The sequence below is a fragment of the Phascolarctos cinereus genome, unplaced genomic scaffold (genome assembly GCF_003287225.1).
Source record: "Phascolarctos cinereus isolate Bilbo 61053 unplaced genomic scaffold, phaCin_HiC Scaffold_4;HRSCAF=312, whole genome shotgun sequence".
NCBI lineage: Eukaryota > Metazoa > Chordata > Mammalia > Diprotodontia > Phascolarctidae > Phascolarctos > Phascolarctos cinereus.
The window spans coordinates 366,837,081-366,851,488 of NW_027555847.1; positions in this window are offsets into that span (position 1 = coordinate 366,837,081).

Consider the following 14,408-nt stretch of genomic DNA (forward strand, 5'->3'; position numbering starts at 1 on the left):
ATATTCAAAATATAATGAAGTTTTATCTTCTAAGTCCACATCTCTTGTACCTATCCCCCTTTTGACATTTTAACAGTAACTATGCAGTTCCAGCCCTTATCATCTCTCTTGAAAATTATGTTTATACTCCCCATTCTGGTGCCTTTCTCTCCCATCCATATTTCACACAACTATAAAAAATATTCTGAAGGTTCAGCTTTGACCATGTTACTCCCTGGCTCAAAAATCTTTAGTGACTTTTTATTGCCTCTAATTTGCAGTAAAACTCTTTAAAGTCCTTCATGACCTGGCTCCGACCTACCTTTCTGCTTTTATTTCAGATCCCCCCCCTAAATTCCCCATTATTTCTCCTGTCTCTGTGCATTCACATAGGCTTGTCACATATGCCTGGAATGCACTTATACCTGTCTCATTTTAGAATCCTTTGTTTCCTTCAAGGCTTAGTTAAGGTGCCACCTCCTGTATAAAGTCTTTCCTGATTCCCCCTCCCCATGCCATGGGTAGCACTCTCTCCCTCTTCAAATTACCTTTCATTTACTTACCCTTGTACATGCTGCTTCCTTTCATGCCTTCTCTGCACATCCCGCCCCCCCCCCCATTAAATTCCTTAGGGCATGGACTATTTTTTGTTTTTGTTTTTGTTTTTTTGTCTTTGGGTCCCCCATGCTTAGTGTGTAGTAGACAGTTTAAAAATTATTTGTTCAGTTGAATTGGGTCGAAGTGAAATTTTAAAAAGAGCATAGTGAGGCCAATAGCCTGGTCCAAACTAATCATAGACCGTGTAAGTTTTTGGCCCAACACCATTAGCACCTATCCCCTCGTCCATGTCACACCCACAGATTTTCAGTAGCGAATAGATTAAGGACTACACAAGGACTGGCCAAGAAAGCAGAGGGCAGGGGAATTTTAAAAGGTCAAGTAGGAATATGAAGAGGAGGATTGATCAGGAGAAGGGTAGGAGCATTTATATAGTACCTATTATATACCAGGCACCGTTCTAAATGCTTTCTAAATATTATCTCACTCAATCCTCACAACAATCCTTGAGGTAGGTACTATTATAATCCCCATTTTACAGTTGAGGAAACTGAGGCAAACAGAGGTTAGGTGACTTGCCCAGGGTCTGAGGCAGGATATTGCTTACCTCCACCCCCAACTCATACACAGCCAACCTGTTGCCAAGGCCTATCTGTCAATTCCCCCTTTGCAGCATTTCTCAAACATGCCCTTTTTCTCTCCTCTGGCACTGCCAACACTCTAGTACAGATCCTTTACCACCTCACACCTGGACTTTTGCAATACTCTGCTGGTGGGATCTGCCTGCCTCAAGTCTTTCTTCACTTCAAACCATCATCCATTCAGTTGCCAAAGTGGTTTTCCTAAAGCACAGTTCTCCCCTGGCACCCACCTACTCAATAAGTACTTTCAGGATCAAATATAAAATGCTCAATTTGACCTTCAAAACCCCTCATAATCCATCACACTCTACTTTTCCAGTCATTTTACACCTTATTCCTCACCACAGAACTCTTCAGTTCAGTGAGACTGACCTTCTGGCTGTTCCATGAATGAGACGCTCCATTTCTCAGCTCTGGGTGTTTTCTCTGGCTGCCCCCCATGCCTGGAAGACTCTCCCTCCTTGGTAGAGGAAGCCTTCCTTGGCTTACTTCAAGACCCATATTCTACAGAAAACCCTTCCCAACTCCTCTAAATTTTAGTGCCTTAACTCTTTTAGTTGTTTTCTATTTATCGTGTATATAGTTCATTTTTGTGTATATATTTGTTTACACTTCCCGCATTAGATTGGAAGCTCCTTGAGGGCCAGAACAGTCTTTTGCCTCTTCTTGTATCCCCAGAACTTATACAGTTCCTGGCATATAGAAGGTGTTTGATAAATGTTTAATGACTGACTGAGTCAGTATCCTCTGGTATTTATTTTTAAAATTTTTAGGCAATTGGGGTTAAGTGACTTGCTCAGGGTCACATAGCAAGCAAGTGTCAAATGTTATTCTGATGCCAGATTTGAACTCCGCTGTGCCACCTACCCGCCCCTTTTTTAAAATGAGTCTTCCTGACATCAGGCCCTGCACTGTACCCACCGCACCACCTAGCGTCCCCTCTGCTATTTTTTGATGAGGAATCAGGAAAGTAAAGCTGATCACTTGATCTGATAACACAAGTCCTTGACCTAACCAAAACATTGTTCACACATGTGGTGACAATTCAGGGGGGTATTTTTAAGTGTGAATTTTATTCTTTAAATTTTGTGAATGTTTATTGAGGCTTTTTGTTGCTGTAGCACATAAATTTATAAATATATCCCTCCTCACTCCACTCCCAGCAAGACACCTCTTGCAAAAGAGAAAAAAATGTTTTATTAAAGAAAAAGAATTTGCTTAACCCAACAGTGTACCAAAATGTATGCAGACAGTATGTGTCCACAGCCATAGTATTTCCTCTTTCCAATGAAGGGAGGAAGGTACATTTTCTTAATCCTTCTCCCAGACCAAGCTTGATTATTATACTCACTCAGTGTTTACTGTCTCTTTATTGTTCTTTCCACTTACATTGGTGTAGATAGTGAGTGTATTGTTTTCCTGTGTCTGCTCCCTTCACTCTACATCAATTTGTATGTCTTTCTGTGATTTTCTGTGGTGACTATATACATTATTCTGGCTCTGTTTACTTCCTTGTGCATCACTTCATCCAAATTGTCCTATGTTTCTCCGAATCCGTTAATTTATATTATATCCATCATTTTTTTTAATCACACTCACACATCACAACTTATTCAGTATTCCCCAAATTATGGGTATTCCTTTTGTTCCCAGTTTTTTGCTGCACCAAAATGTGTAACTATAGCTATTTTAAAATACATCAGGGTTATTTTTAACTTTTTAAAAATCCCTTTGTAGTATATCCTAGCTGTAATATGACTGGGTGGCAGCTAAATGGTTCAGTTGGTAGAGAGTTGGGCCCGGTGTCAAAAAGACCTAAGTTCAGATCTGGCCCCAGACACTTATTAGTTGTGTGACCATGGGCAAGTCATTTAACCTCTGCTTGCCTTAAACTGCTAGAGAAGGAAATGGCAAACCACTCTAGTATCATTGCCAGGAAGACCCCACGGACAATATAGTCCACAGCATCAAGAAGAGTTGGATATAACTGACTGAATGAACAAGTATGACTGTGTAAAAAGTTATGTGCAATTTATTGACTCTTGTGCAGACTTGCAAATTGCCTGAAAAATTACATTTACTTTATTGTTATATTATATAATTATCATATATGATATATATCATATATATATATATATCATATAAGATATATATATAGCTGTATGACCCTGTTTGCCTCAGTTCTTCATCTCTAAAATGAGCTGGAGAAGGAAATGGCAAACCACTCCAGTTTTCTTGCCAAGAAATCCCCAAGTGGGGTCACAAAGAGTCAGACATGACTGAAACAACTGAAAAATAACAACAATGTTGAACCAATTCTACACTCCTGGTATAAATTCAACTTGTTAATAGTGAACAATATTTTAATGTATTGTCCTTTTGCTAATATATTATTCGATCTTAAATGTTAGTCAAGAGTGTTTTTTAATCTCTTTTACCTTTCCTTAGTTTGTGCTATAGGACTATATTTGTCTCATAGAAAGAGTTCAATAAGGGGCAGCTAGATGGCGCAGTGGATAGAGCACTGGCCCTGGATTCAGGAGGACCTGCGTTCAAATTCGGCCTCAGACACATAACCCATACTAGCTGTGTGACCCTGGGCAGGTCACTTAACGCCATTGCGTAGCCAAAAGAAAAAAAAAACCAGAAAGAGTTCAATAAGATGCTTTCTTTCTCTATTTTTGCAAACAAATTATTCCATATTCAAATTAATTGTTCTTTGTTTGCTTGATAAAATTCACTAGTAAATTCCTAGGGTCTTAGGGTTTCTTTCTTTGAAAATTCATTAATTACTTATTAAATTTTTTTGTGAGTTTGGGTTATTTAAATGATCTATTTCTTTTTCTATTAATATGTGTATTTTATTTTTATAAGAATTCATCCTTTTCATTCAAATGATTAATTTTATTGTAATATAATTGAGTAAAATAGCTTCTAACACTTTGTTTTTTTCTGCATTTGATTTGCTTTTTTTTTTTCACTTTTGATTTTGGTAATTTGTTTTACCTCCCTTATATTCAGTGAAAAACAATAAAGCTTTATCTACTGATCATTTTCCCAAGAGAATTAGCTCCTGGTCTTTTAAAAAATCAAATCAATATATGGTTTTTTAAAATTTCTTTTATTGCTTCTTTCATTTTTAGAATTACTTTTGGTAGTTTAATTAAGGTTTTTTGATTTGTTGCTTTCCTATTCTTTTTTTTTTTTAGTTATTCAATTAATTCATCCTTCTTTCTCACCTTTGTTGATTAAAATGTTTAGAGATTTAAAATTTCCCCTAAGTCTTGTTTTGGCTGTGTTCTAGAACTTTTTTTTGTGTGGGGTAAAGTGGCTTGCCCAGGGTCACACAGCTAGTAAGTGTCAAAGGTCTGAGGCCAGATTTGAACTCAGTCTTTCTGAATCCAGGTCTGGCACTCTGTCCCCTACACTATCTAGCTGCCTTCTCTTTTTTGTTTGTTTGTTTGTTTGTTTGTTTTTGTTTTTGTTTTTTTAGTGAGGCAGTTGGGTTAATGACTTGCCCAGTGTCACACAGCTAGTAAGTCTTCAGCTGGATTTGAACTCAGGTCCTACTGACTCCAAGGCTGGACCTCTATCTGCTGCACCACCTAGCTGTCCCTCCAGAACTTTTGATATGTCATTTCATTCTTGTCGTTTCCTTTTATAAAATTATTTCTTATTTCTATGATTTGTTTTTAGATCCATACCTTCTTTAGAATTACTTTACTTAGTCTTAATTTAAGTTTAAATCCTTTCTTCAATTGTCTCTTATTTATTATAAATTTTTATGATATTGTGGTCAGTAAAAATGTGTTTAATATTTCTGCTTTTATGCATTTGTGACTCAATGTTTTAGCAAATGGTCAATTTTTGGAAACCTCAGTAATATGTCTATTCTTTGTGATTTCCATTCAGTAATTGCCAAAGCTTCATCATACTTAAGTTTTCTAAGGTACTTTTTTGGATCCTAGACTTTTTTTTTGTTTAAATATTTATTAGAATTTTTGATGTGGCCACATTGAAATTCTCAGTGATTATGGCTTTATTTTCTACTATTCTTTCAAGTTTGATTTGCTTTTCATTTAAGTACTGAGATGCTATGCCATTGGTGAAAATAGATAGATAGATAGATAGATAGATAGATAGATAGATAGATAGATAGATAGATATTTAGTATTAATGTTTCATTATCTATGATCCCTTAAGCATAATATGGTTTCTAGCTTATTTCTTTGTTACATCCTTTTTTTTTTTACAAAGAAAAAGAAATCACCCATCTCTTTATTAGTGGCCCTCTGTAGTTTGTTTTGCTTGTAAATATTTATTTTTTTACTCTGCACTCCCCCTTAAATTACCCTTTCCTTTTTCCTTGTCCCCACCAAATAAACACTTAATTTATATTTCTACATCAAACTCAGGACTGTGTGTGTGTGTGTGTGTGTGTGTGTGTGTGTGTGTGTGTTCAATCTCCTTTTGCCTTGTTTTGGCTATAAAACAAACTACTCAGGTTTGTCAGGTAAGTTGATCAGGCTTTATTGAGCAATTTACCCTTTCTGGCTTCATTCCAAAAAGTTTTTAGCACTCTGGCTAATTATACAGGGAAGTAAACAGGTTGGTCAATGATACATCACAAGCAGGGCTGAGATGGGAATTGGAGGAAGAAAGGCTTGAGTGTTGTAATCAATTATCTTGTAGTCTGTGGTTCATAAGGTACCAAATCTTCCCCATCCATATGATAATGTTTGTATACTTTTCTGATGTACTCCATCTATGAGGAATAAAAAGTTCCTCATATTCTTCATGTCTTCCCTAATATATTCTTTTTGCCTCCCCCTTCTTTCTTTTAAATAGACAAAGAAAATAAAAACTATCTCCTTATATGTCTTCCTTTTATTTCCCTTGAACTTTAAAGATTGTGAGATTCTGAAGGGGCAATTTTCTCATTTTCCCATTTAAATGTAAGTACTTGATAGTCATTTATCTCTTTCTCATTACTCAAATGTATTTACCTTTCTTGGTTTCTTTAGCTGCCTTGGTTTTACTTCACAGATTCTACCCAGCTTTAGTTTTCTCAACAGGAATTTCCACATTCTGTTAAAGTTCCTTCCCCACCCCCACCCCCACTTGTATTATTATACTCAGTTTTGCAAGATAAGTCAGTCTTAGTTGGAAGACTTTTTCATTTCTCTGGGGCTTTTGTTTCCGATTTAGATATTTTCCCTCTATTTTTAATATCTCCTCATTTTGTGCTATTTTATATGTGTTTATTTGTTGATTCTTATATCATTTCATTAACCATCTATTTTTCTATTTTGATGATGTATGATTGAAAGGATATGATTTTCCCCCTGAGGACTATTTTGGTTGTATCCTAGAAATTTTGGTATGTTGTTTCATCATTATCATCTTCCTTTACAGAGTGAATAATTGTTTCTATGATTTGTTCTTTGACTCGTTCATTATTTAAGATTTAATTATTAAGTCTCCATTTGATTGTCCATCTTTGTTTGTGTTCCCTGATCTAATTTCTATTTTTATTGCATTATGATCTATAAAATTACGTATTGACTATTTCTGCCTTTTAACATTTATTTGCAATGCTTCTGTGACCTAGTACTTGGTCAGGTGTTTGGTTTTTTAAAATGTTCCATGTGGTGCAGAGAAACATATATATTCTTTTGCTGTCCCTTAGAAAACACCACAAGTCTTTTAACTCTAGTTTCTCCAGAAATTTTTTCAATTCCTTATAGAATAAAATTGAAGTCTCCTATCACTATTGTGCTGCTATCTATATCTTCTTGAAGCAAAGATAATGTTTCCTGTAAGAATTTGGATGGTAAGGCATTTGGAGTGTATACATTTATTACTGATATTGGTTTGTTAGATATGTACTTTTCAAAGTAGTTTCTTGTCTATATACATACCTTTTTATTTTTTGAATGTTTTTTGCATTTTCTAATAACATAAGAGCACCTCTTGCTATTTTTCGATTAATTTGGTGCATAATAATTTTTTTCTATTGCCTCAGTTTTATTTTGTATATGTCTTTTTTTTTTATGTTTCTTGTAAAAAATAGATTTTAGAGTTTTGTTTTCTTATCCAATTTGTCACTCTTTTTTGTTATATTGGATTGTTTAACCCATTCACATTTGAAGTTATGAGTTAAGTTTATATTTTTCTCCATCTATCTCTAAAACTTTTTTAATTATTATTTTTCTCTCCTGCCATAAACACAGTATTATAATCCTTCAGTTATTTTACTTTAAATTTTAATTAGCCTGGTTCTTACTGGCTCTCTTATCCTTACCTCTCATCCTCTCTTCTAGTTTGTTATCCCTTTCTCTTTAAGGTTTTTTCAAATTACAGTATTCCCTCTCTTCTACTTTTATCTAATTACTTATTTCTTCCCTCTCTTTTTTCCCTCTCAGTTACTCAGGTAGCTTCTCCTTTCTTATCCTTCTTTTGAGCCAGTCCTACTCATTAGTTTTTTTTTAATTTAATGTTTTGTGTTACCTTCAAAAAGTATTTCTTTCATTTTATTCATTATCCATCTTCTCCTATCTACTCTGAGACCTTATTTTCTGATTCATGATCTCTATAGTCATTAGGGCTTTCTCTCTCTCTCTCTCTCTCTCTCTCTCTCTCTCTCTCTCCTCTCTCTCTCTCTTCTCTCTCTCTCTCTCTCTCTTTGTATTTTTCAACCTAAACTTCCAAGATATTCATTTTAGGCTTTCCCTTCTAACACTTTTTGCCAGTGCCTTGCAAAACTTACACATGGACCCCTTTTTCCATTATGTCTCACTCTAAGAACAATGTAAATTATTGCAGATGTCAAAGAAGACACTGCCCCATGGTAGGATTCACCTCCCCCAACTGATCTTTACTCTCTTTGTTGTCCTTTTTTTCCCTACCTTTGCCTGGAAATCTCTTCCCTGGGTCCATGCCCTCCTATTCTTCTAGGTGCTAGTTGTTCCCAGGGGTTTTAACCTCCCCCTTCCCAAGATAAGTAGACTTTCTAGGCACCAAATCCCCCAGGTTTCATCCAATGTAAGGTCCTTACCTCCCTTCATCTATAAAAGCGTATTAGTGGAACCACCTCCCACCTGCAAAGTAAGGCCTCCTTTTCTTTCCTCCTCTTTTCGTATTTCCCCACTCCTCCTGACTCATTTCCTTGTATGCTCTTCTCTTTTGTGATCACAGATGTCACCATCCCCTCATTGCTAGCCCTTGACTTGACCCCAGTGCATCACTTATTTTTCTTTATCCTCCTATTTCTCTCCCCCTGTTTGAAGTACCCTTCCATGTGTAATGTATCTTACAAAAGCAACATTAATCTGTTGGCAGAGTGTTGCCAGATTCTGTTCATAATGCCCCCTGTCCATGTCTTTGCTATTATCCCCACTAGATTTCTACCTTTACTTCTGTCTCCTTGTGCACATTTTGAAAGAAATCTCTTACTGATCTTTCTGTTGTCATCCTGTTGCTGTTACTGTCTGCATTTATTTATTCCTGAATTTCTGTTATTTGGGAAGTTTGAAATACAAATAATCTCTTCAGTTCTGTCTTTCTTTTTAAAAATGTTAAAATTCTTCTTTATTATTGGATGTACATCTTTTATCCTATATGATTAAGCTCAGATTTACAAGGTAGGTCACTCTGGCCTGCATCATGAGCTCCAATGATCTTTAAAATGCATTTTTCCACTTCCTCTCTTTTTTCTAATGGGTTTAAAATAATCTTACAGTATTCAAACATCTTTTTTTTTTTAACATGAAGGTCTTTCTCCTGATGGCTTACAGTACAACAAGTTTGTGAAATGAATTGTGAAATTTAACCACTATGTGTCTTGGAATTTGTAGTTTTAGGCTTTTTTCTGGAGGTGATATGTAAATTTCTTTTATTGGAATTTCATTTTCTATGTTCAGAAGTTCTGGGCAGTTCTATTGTATTTTGTTCTTCATTATGGTGTCAAGGTCTTTTGTCTTGTCATGTTCTTCTGGGAGACCTATAATCGTTACATTGTCAAGTTGCAACCTGTCTTCAAGATCCATATGTGTTGCTTGCAAAATGAGCATATTTTTTTTAATATTGTTGTTGCTTTTTAATTTTCTTCTTCTAGGTTGTCTTTTCCTTCTATGTGTTTGCATTCCTAATCTATTGCTCTCAATTCTATTTTTTTGGTGAGGCTAGCTATTACAGATTCAAGTTTTTCAATTCTGCTTGTTTCTGCTGTGCAGGACATAACTTCTGCTCTCATAATTCTCATTTCTCTTTTAAACCACTCAGCAACAGCCAGCATATTGTGATTCCATATTCTCTTCAAATTCCACAAGGTCCTCTATCTCATCAAATGTTGAATCATTTTCCTTCATTTTGCAACATTTATTCATAGACACCTGAATTTGTTCAATAGATCTATTTGTTGTTATTGTTTTTCCTGTTGATTTATCTGTTTATGTTCAAGGTCACTGAAATTTCTTCTTCCTGGGATCTTTGGTGCTTTCAGTTTTATTTTCCTCTTTTATTTTCCTTATTGCTCATTTCTGACTCTCTCCCCTCTGATTGTGGTTTCCTTGGGGGCTGGGTTTCAAAGGGTATCAGTCTCTTCCTATACTGGTGAATTCACAATTCACCAGCCTAGGTGTCTGTTCCAAATGACTTTTGGGTGGTCAAAACTGTCCCCAGCTGGATGCTGTGATCTTTCCCTCCGGCTTGGTAGAGTGCTAGACAATTGCCCACATGCATAGGTTCCTGTCCTGGTGATTTTTCCCACTCTCTGTGTTCCTTAGCTCTCTGGCCTGGCACCAGCAATTCAGGGTCTGCTTTCACAGTACCAGAAATTCAGAGCTACTGGAAGTTTAGAGCTTTGTAGCAATGGTGATTCCAGGTTGCGGCTCCTGGAAAGCTTTCACTCCTGAAGGACTATGGCCAAGCTGGTTGTCAAGGTTTGAGGAAACTTCCACAGCCTGGAACTGAAGCCTCAATTGCACAGGAAAGAGGGAGGGGGAAACAGGGTGTACGGGTGAATTTTGATATAAAACTATGTTGTGTTCTTGGGTCTCACTACTTTTTGTTTGGGATGTGGGGGGAGGGTACTGAGTGAGCTCAGCATAAATGAGTGTTGGTTCATGAGTTTTGAATTTGTTTGCTTGGTTAGTTGTTTTTTCTGGGGGGAGCAGTTTGCCATCTTTTGGAATTTTGGTGTCCGAAACCATAAAGACAGCTAACGTTGTTTATCTTTGGCACATAATTTCTATTTTGGAGAGATCTGAGAGGTTGTGGGGATCAGAGAATATGTTTTTCTTCCATCTCATTGTTCACATGATCCAGGAAGCTGGTTGTAAGCTGTTTATTTTTATTTTTTTTTTATTTTTAGTATGTTATATTCCAACCATTGCTTTACTTTCACGTAATTGCACCAGAGTCTTGTATGATCTTGACTATGGTTCCTTTTTACTTGACTGCTTTACAGCATCTTTTTCAAACCTGGAGGTTCTAGATTTTGGTTATGTCATTTCTGGGTATGTTTAATCTAATAATTATTTCAAGAGGTGATTAGTTTGAATCCTTCTATTTTTATAACGCCCTTTTAATTAGATCTGGGCAGCTTTCTTTTATGATATATTGAAATATGACATTTAGAATTTTGTTTAATCATGTTTTTCAGGCACTCTAATTTTTTTTGAAAAAAAAAATAGATTTTATTGCTATTATTGTCTTTACATAATGTAAGTTTTCCCTTCTATTCCTTATCTTCACACTCCCAGAAAGCTTATGCTTTATACCAAAGAATTTGGTTTTAACAAAAGTAAAAAAAATTTAAAGATCAGCAAAACCCATCAACACATAAAAAATGGACATTATAAATAATGTGATATATAATATAATACAATATAATACAATATAATATAATATAATATAATATAATATAATATAATATAATATAATATAATATAATATAATATAATATAATATAATATAATATAATATAATATAATATAGACATTATATATAGCAGGAGAGACAAATGTCTTCTCATATCTCTTCTTTGGGGCAAACTTTTTTGTAATTCAAAATACACTTTTTAAAAATTGTTTTGTGGTTCTTTCTATTTACATCTGTGTGTGTGTGTGTGTGTGTGTGTGTGTGTGTGATTTTTCTGGCTCTGATTATTTTACTTTGTGTGTAGTCTTTCCATGCTTTTCTGTATTTATCATATTCATAATTTCCTAGATCACAGCAATATTCTGCTATACTCATGTATCAGAAATTGTTTATCCAGTCTGCAACCAATGGGTTTGTACTTTCTTTCCAATATTTTTCTATCACAAAAAAATGTTGCTATAAAAATTTTGATGTATATGGTGTCTTTCTTTTTGCCAGTAACCTCCTTTGGTTTATTGGCCTTTCAGTAGAATCTCTAGGTAAAAGGTTACAGATATTTTAGCCACTTTATTTTCATAATTCCAAATTGCTTTCCAGAATGATTGTACTAATTCACAGATAATTCTTAAATTACTTCTCTTGTCCTATTTTCTAGGTCAATTGTTTGTGTAATCTAGTTTCCAACCTGGAAACTCAAGTGAAACTATTCTCTCCAAAATTTCATTAGCAAATTGTCAAATCTTATGGTATCATCTTAATCCTTAATTTCTTGATCTCTCTACAGAATTGGACACTGCTGACCACATATTCCTTCTGGATACTCCCTGCTTTATAGCTTTTCATGATCCTACTTTATCTAGGTTTTATAGCAACTCCTTCTCAATCTAATCTGCTGATTCATCAGCCATGTCATGATCCCTAACTGTGAATATACTCCAAGGTTTCATCTTTTTTCATCTGCACTGTCGCTTAGTGACTTGATTAGTTTCCATAGCTTTAATGATCATTTTTGTGTTGCTGATTCCCAAATCTACATATTCAGCACCTACTATGTGCAAGACACTCTTCCAAACAGCAATCATGCCATACCTGCTGCTTATTGTATATTTCAAAATGGATATCTTGTAGTTATTTGAAATTTACCATGTCAGAATTCATCTTTTCCCTCAATGCTGACCCTCTTTCACACTCCCTCACACTCCCCTATTTCTGTTGATGGTATCACCATCCTTCCAGGTATCAAGGTTCATAACTTTAGAGTTATCCTTGACTCTTCACTATCTCTCACTCCATATATCCAATCCATTGCCAATTCTTTATATTTATTCCATTCATTCCCTTTCTCAACTCACATGGCTACCACCCCATTTCAGATTCTCATCAGTTCTTACCTGAAATATTACAACTTCATTATCATTCCCCTTGCTACTAGTCTCTTCCTTTCTAATCCATCCTACCTTCCAAAGTTACTTCCCAAAACTCCATTGGCTCTCTGTTTCTTTTAGGTTCAGACAGAACTATTCTATTTTGTATTTAAAGCCCTTTACAATTTGATACTTTCCCAATCATATTATTCATTTTTTTCCCTTCCCATACTCAATGATCAAGACAAACTACCATTTCTGTTTCTAAGGAATTACATCGATAAACATTTATTAAGCACTTACGATATGCCAGACACTGTGTTAAACACAAAGGATACAAAGAAAGACCAAAAAAAATGGCATCTGCTTTCAAGAACCTCGTGGTCTAATGGAGTAGATAATATGAAAACAATTCTGTACAGACAACATAAATCCAGGATAAATTGTAAGCTCAGAAGGAAGGCACTAAGATAATGGAAGATTGAGAAAGGCTTCTTGTAGAAGGTAGAACTTTAGCTGGAACTTGAAAGAAGCCAAGGAAGTTAGAGGTGGACTTAGTAAATTATTTAATGTGTGGAGAGAGTGAGGAGCAAAAGATGATACCTGGGTTATGATCCTGAGTGACAGGGAGGATGATGGTACCCTAAATAGTCATAGGGAAGTTAGGAAGATGGTAGGATTTAGGGAGAAAGCTAATGAGTGCCATTATAGGCATGTTGCATTTAAGTTGTCGGTGAGCCATTCAGTTCAAGTTGTCCAATAGGCAGTTAGAGATGCAAGACTGGTAGTCAAGAGAGATTAGGGCTAGAGAAATAGGTCTGAAAATCATCAACATAGAGGTCATTGAATCCATGGGAGCTGACGTGATGACCAAGTGAAATAGTACAGAGAGAGAAGAGAAGGGCCCAAGACAAAGACTTGGGGGATACCCATGTTTAGCAGGCATAACTATGGGATCTTTTGTGGAAGATCCAGCAAAGAAGATTGAGAAGGAGTGGGCAGGCAGGCAGAAAGAGAACTAGGAGAAAGCAATGTCATAAAAACTTAAAGAAAAGAAATTATCATAAAGAGGGTGATCCACAATGTCAAAGGTTGTAGAGGTGTCAAGAAAAATGAAGACTGAAGAAAAAGTTATACAGTTTAGGCAACTAAGAGGTCACTGAAAACTTTGAAAAGAGCAAGTTCAGTTGAATGACAAGGTCAGAAGCCACACTGAAGAGAGTTAAGAAAGAAGTGAAAGGAAAGAAAGCAGAGGCACCTCTTGAAAATAGCCTTCTCAAGGAGGTAAGCCAAGAAAGACCAGAGAGATATAGGATGATGACTTGGATGGATGGATCAAGTGAGGGATTCTTGAGGATCAGGGAGATATGGGCATGTTTTTAGGCAGTAGGGAAGTAGCAAGTGGATAGGGAGAGACTGAAGATAAGTACAAGTTACGATAACGGAGCAGGCCTGGAGAACAGAGGGTAGAATGGCACCACTTGTATATGTTGGAGGAATACTCCAACTCCCATCTCCCTATCTTTGCACTACTTGTATCTCATGCCTAGAATGTACTTGGCACCTTACCACTTTATCTTAGAATTCCACATTTCCTTCAAGACTCTGTTCAAGTCCCAATTTCTACATAAACCTTTGTCCATTCCTTTACCTCTGTCCCAGCTGTTTTTGCAGCATGGTTCAGTGAGAACAGCACTGGCGAACCTGAATTTATAGGACCTGATGTAAATCTGGTGCCTACTACTTGAGTGACTTCAGGCAAGTTACTTACCCTCTCTGGGGACCTGTTTCTTCATCTATAAGTGAGTATTGCACCAGATTGTTCCTTCCATCTGTAGATAAATGGTCTTGTGTGAAGTCTAAGACATCGTCTAGACAGAGCAGAGTACAATGGTATGACCACCTTCTTATTCCTAAGTATGATACCTCCTTGAAGGCAGCTCTAAGATCCTGCTAGCTTTCCTAGCTACCATATCACACACCT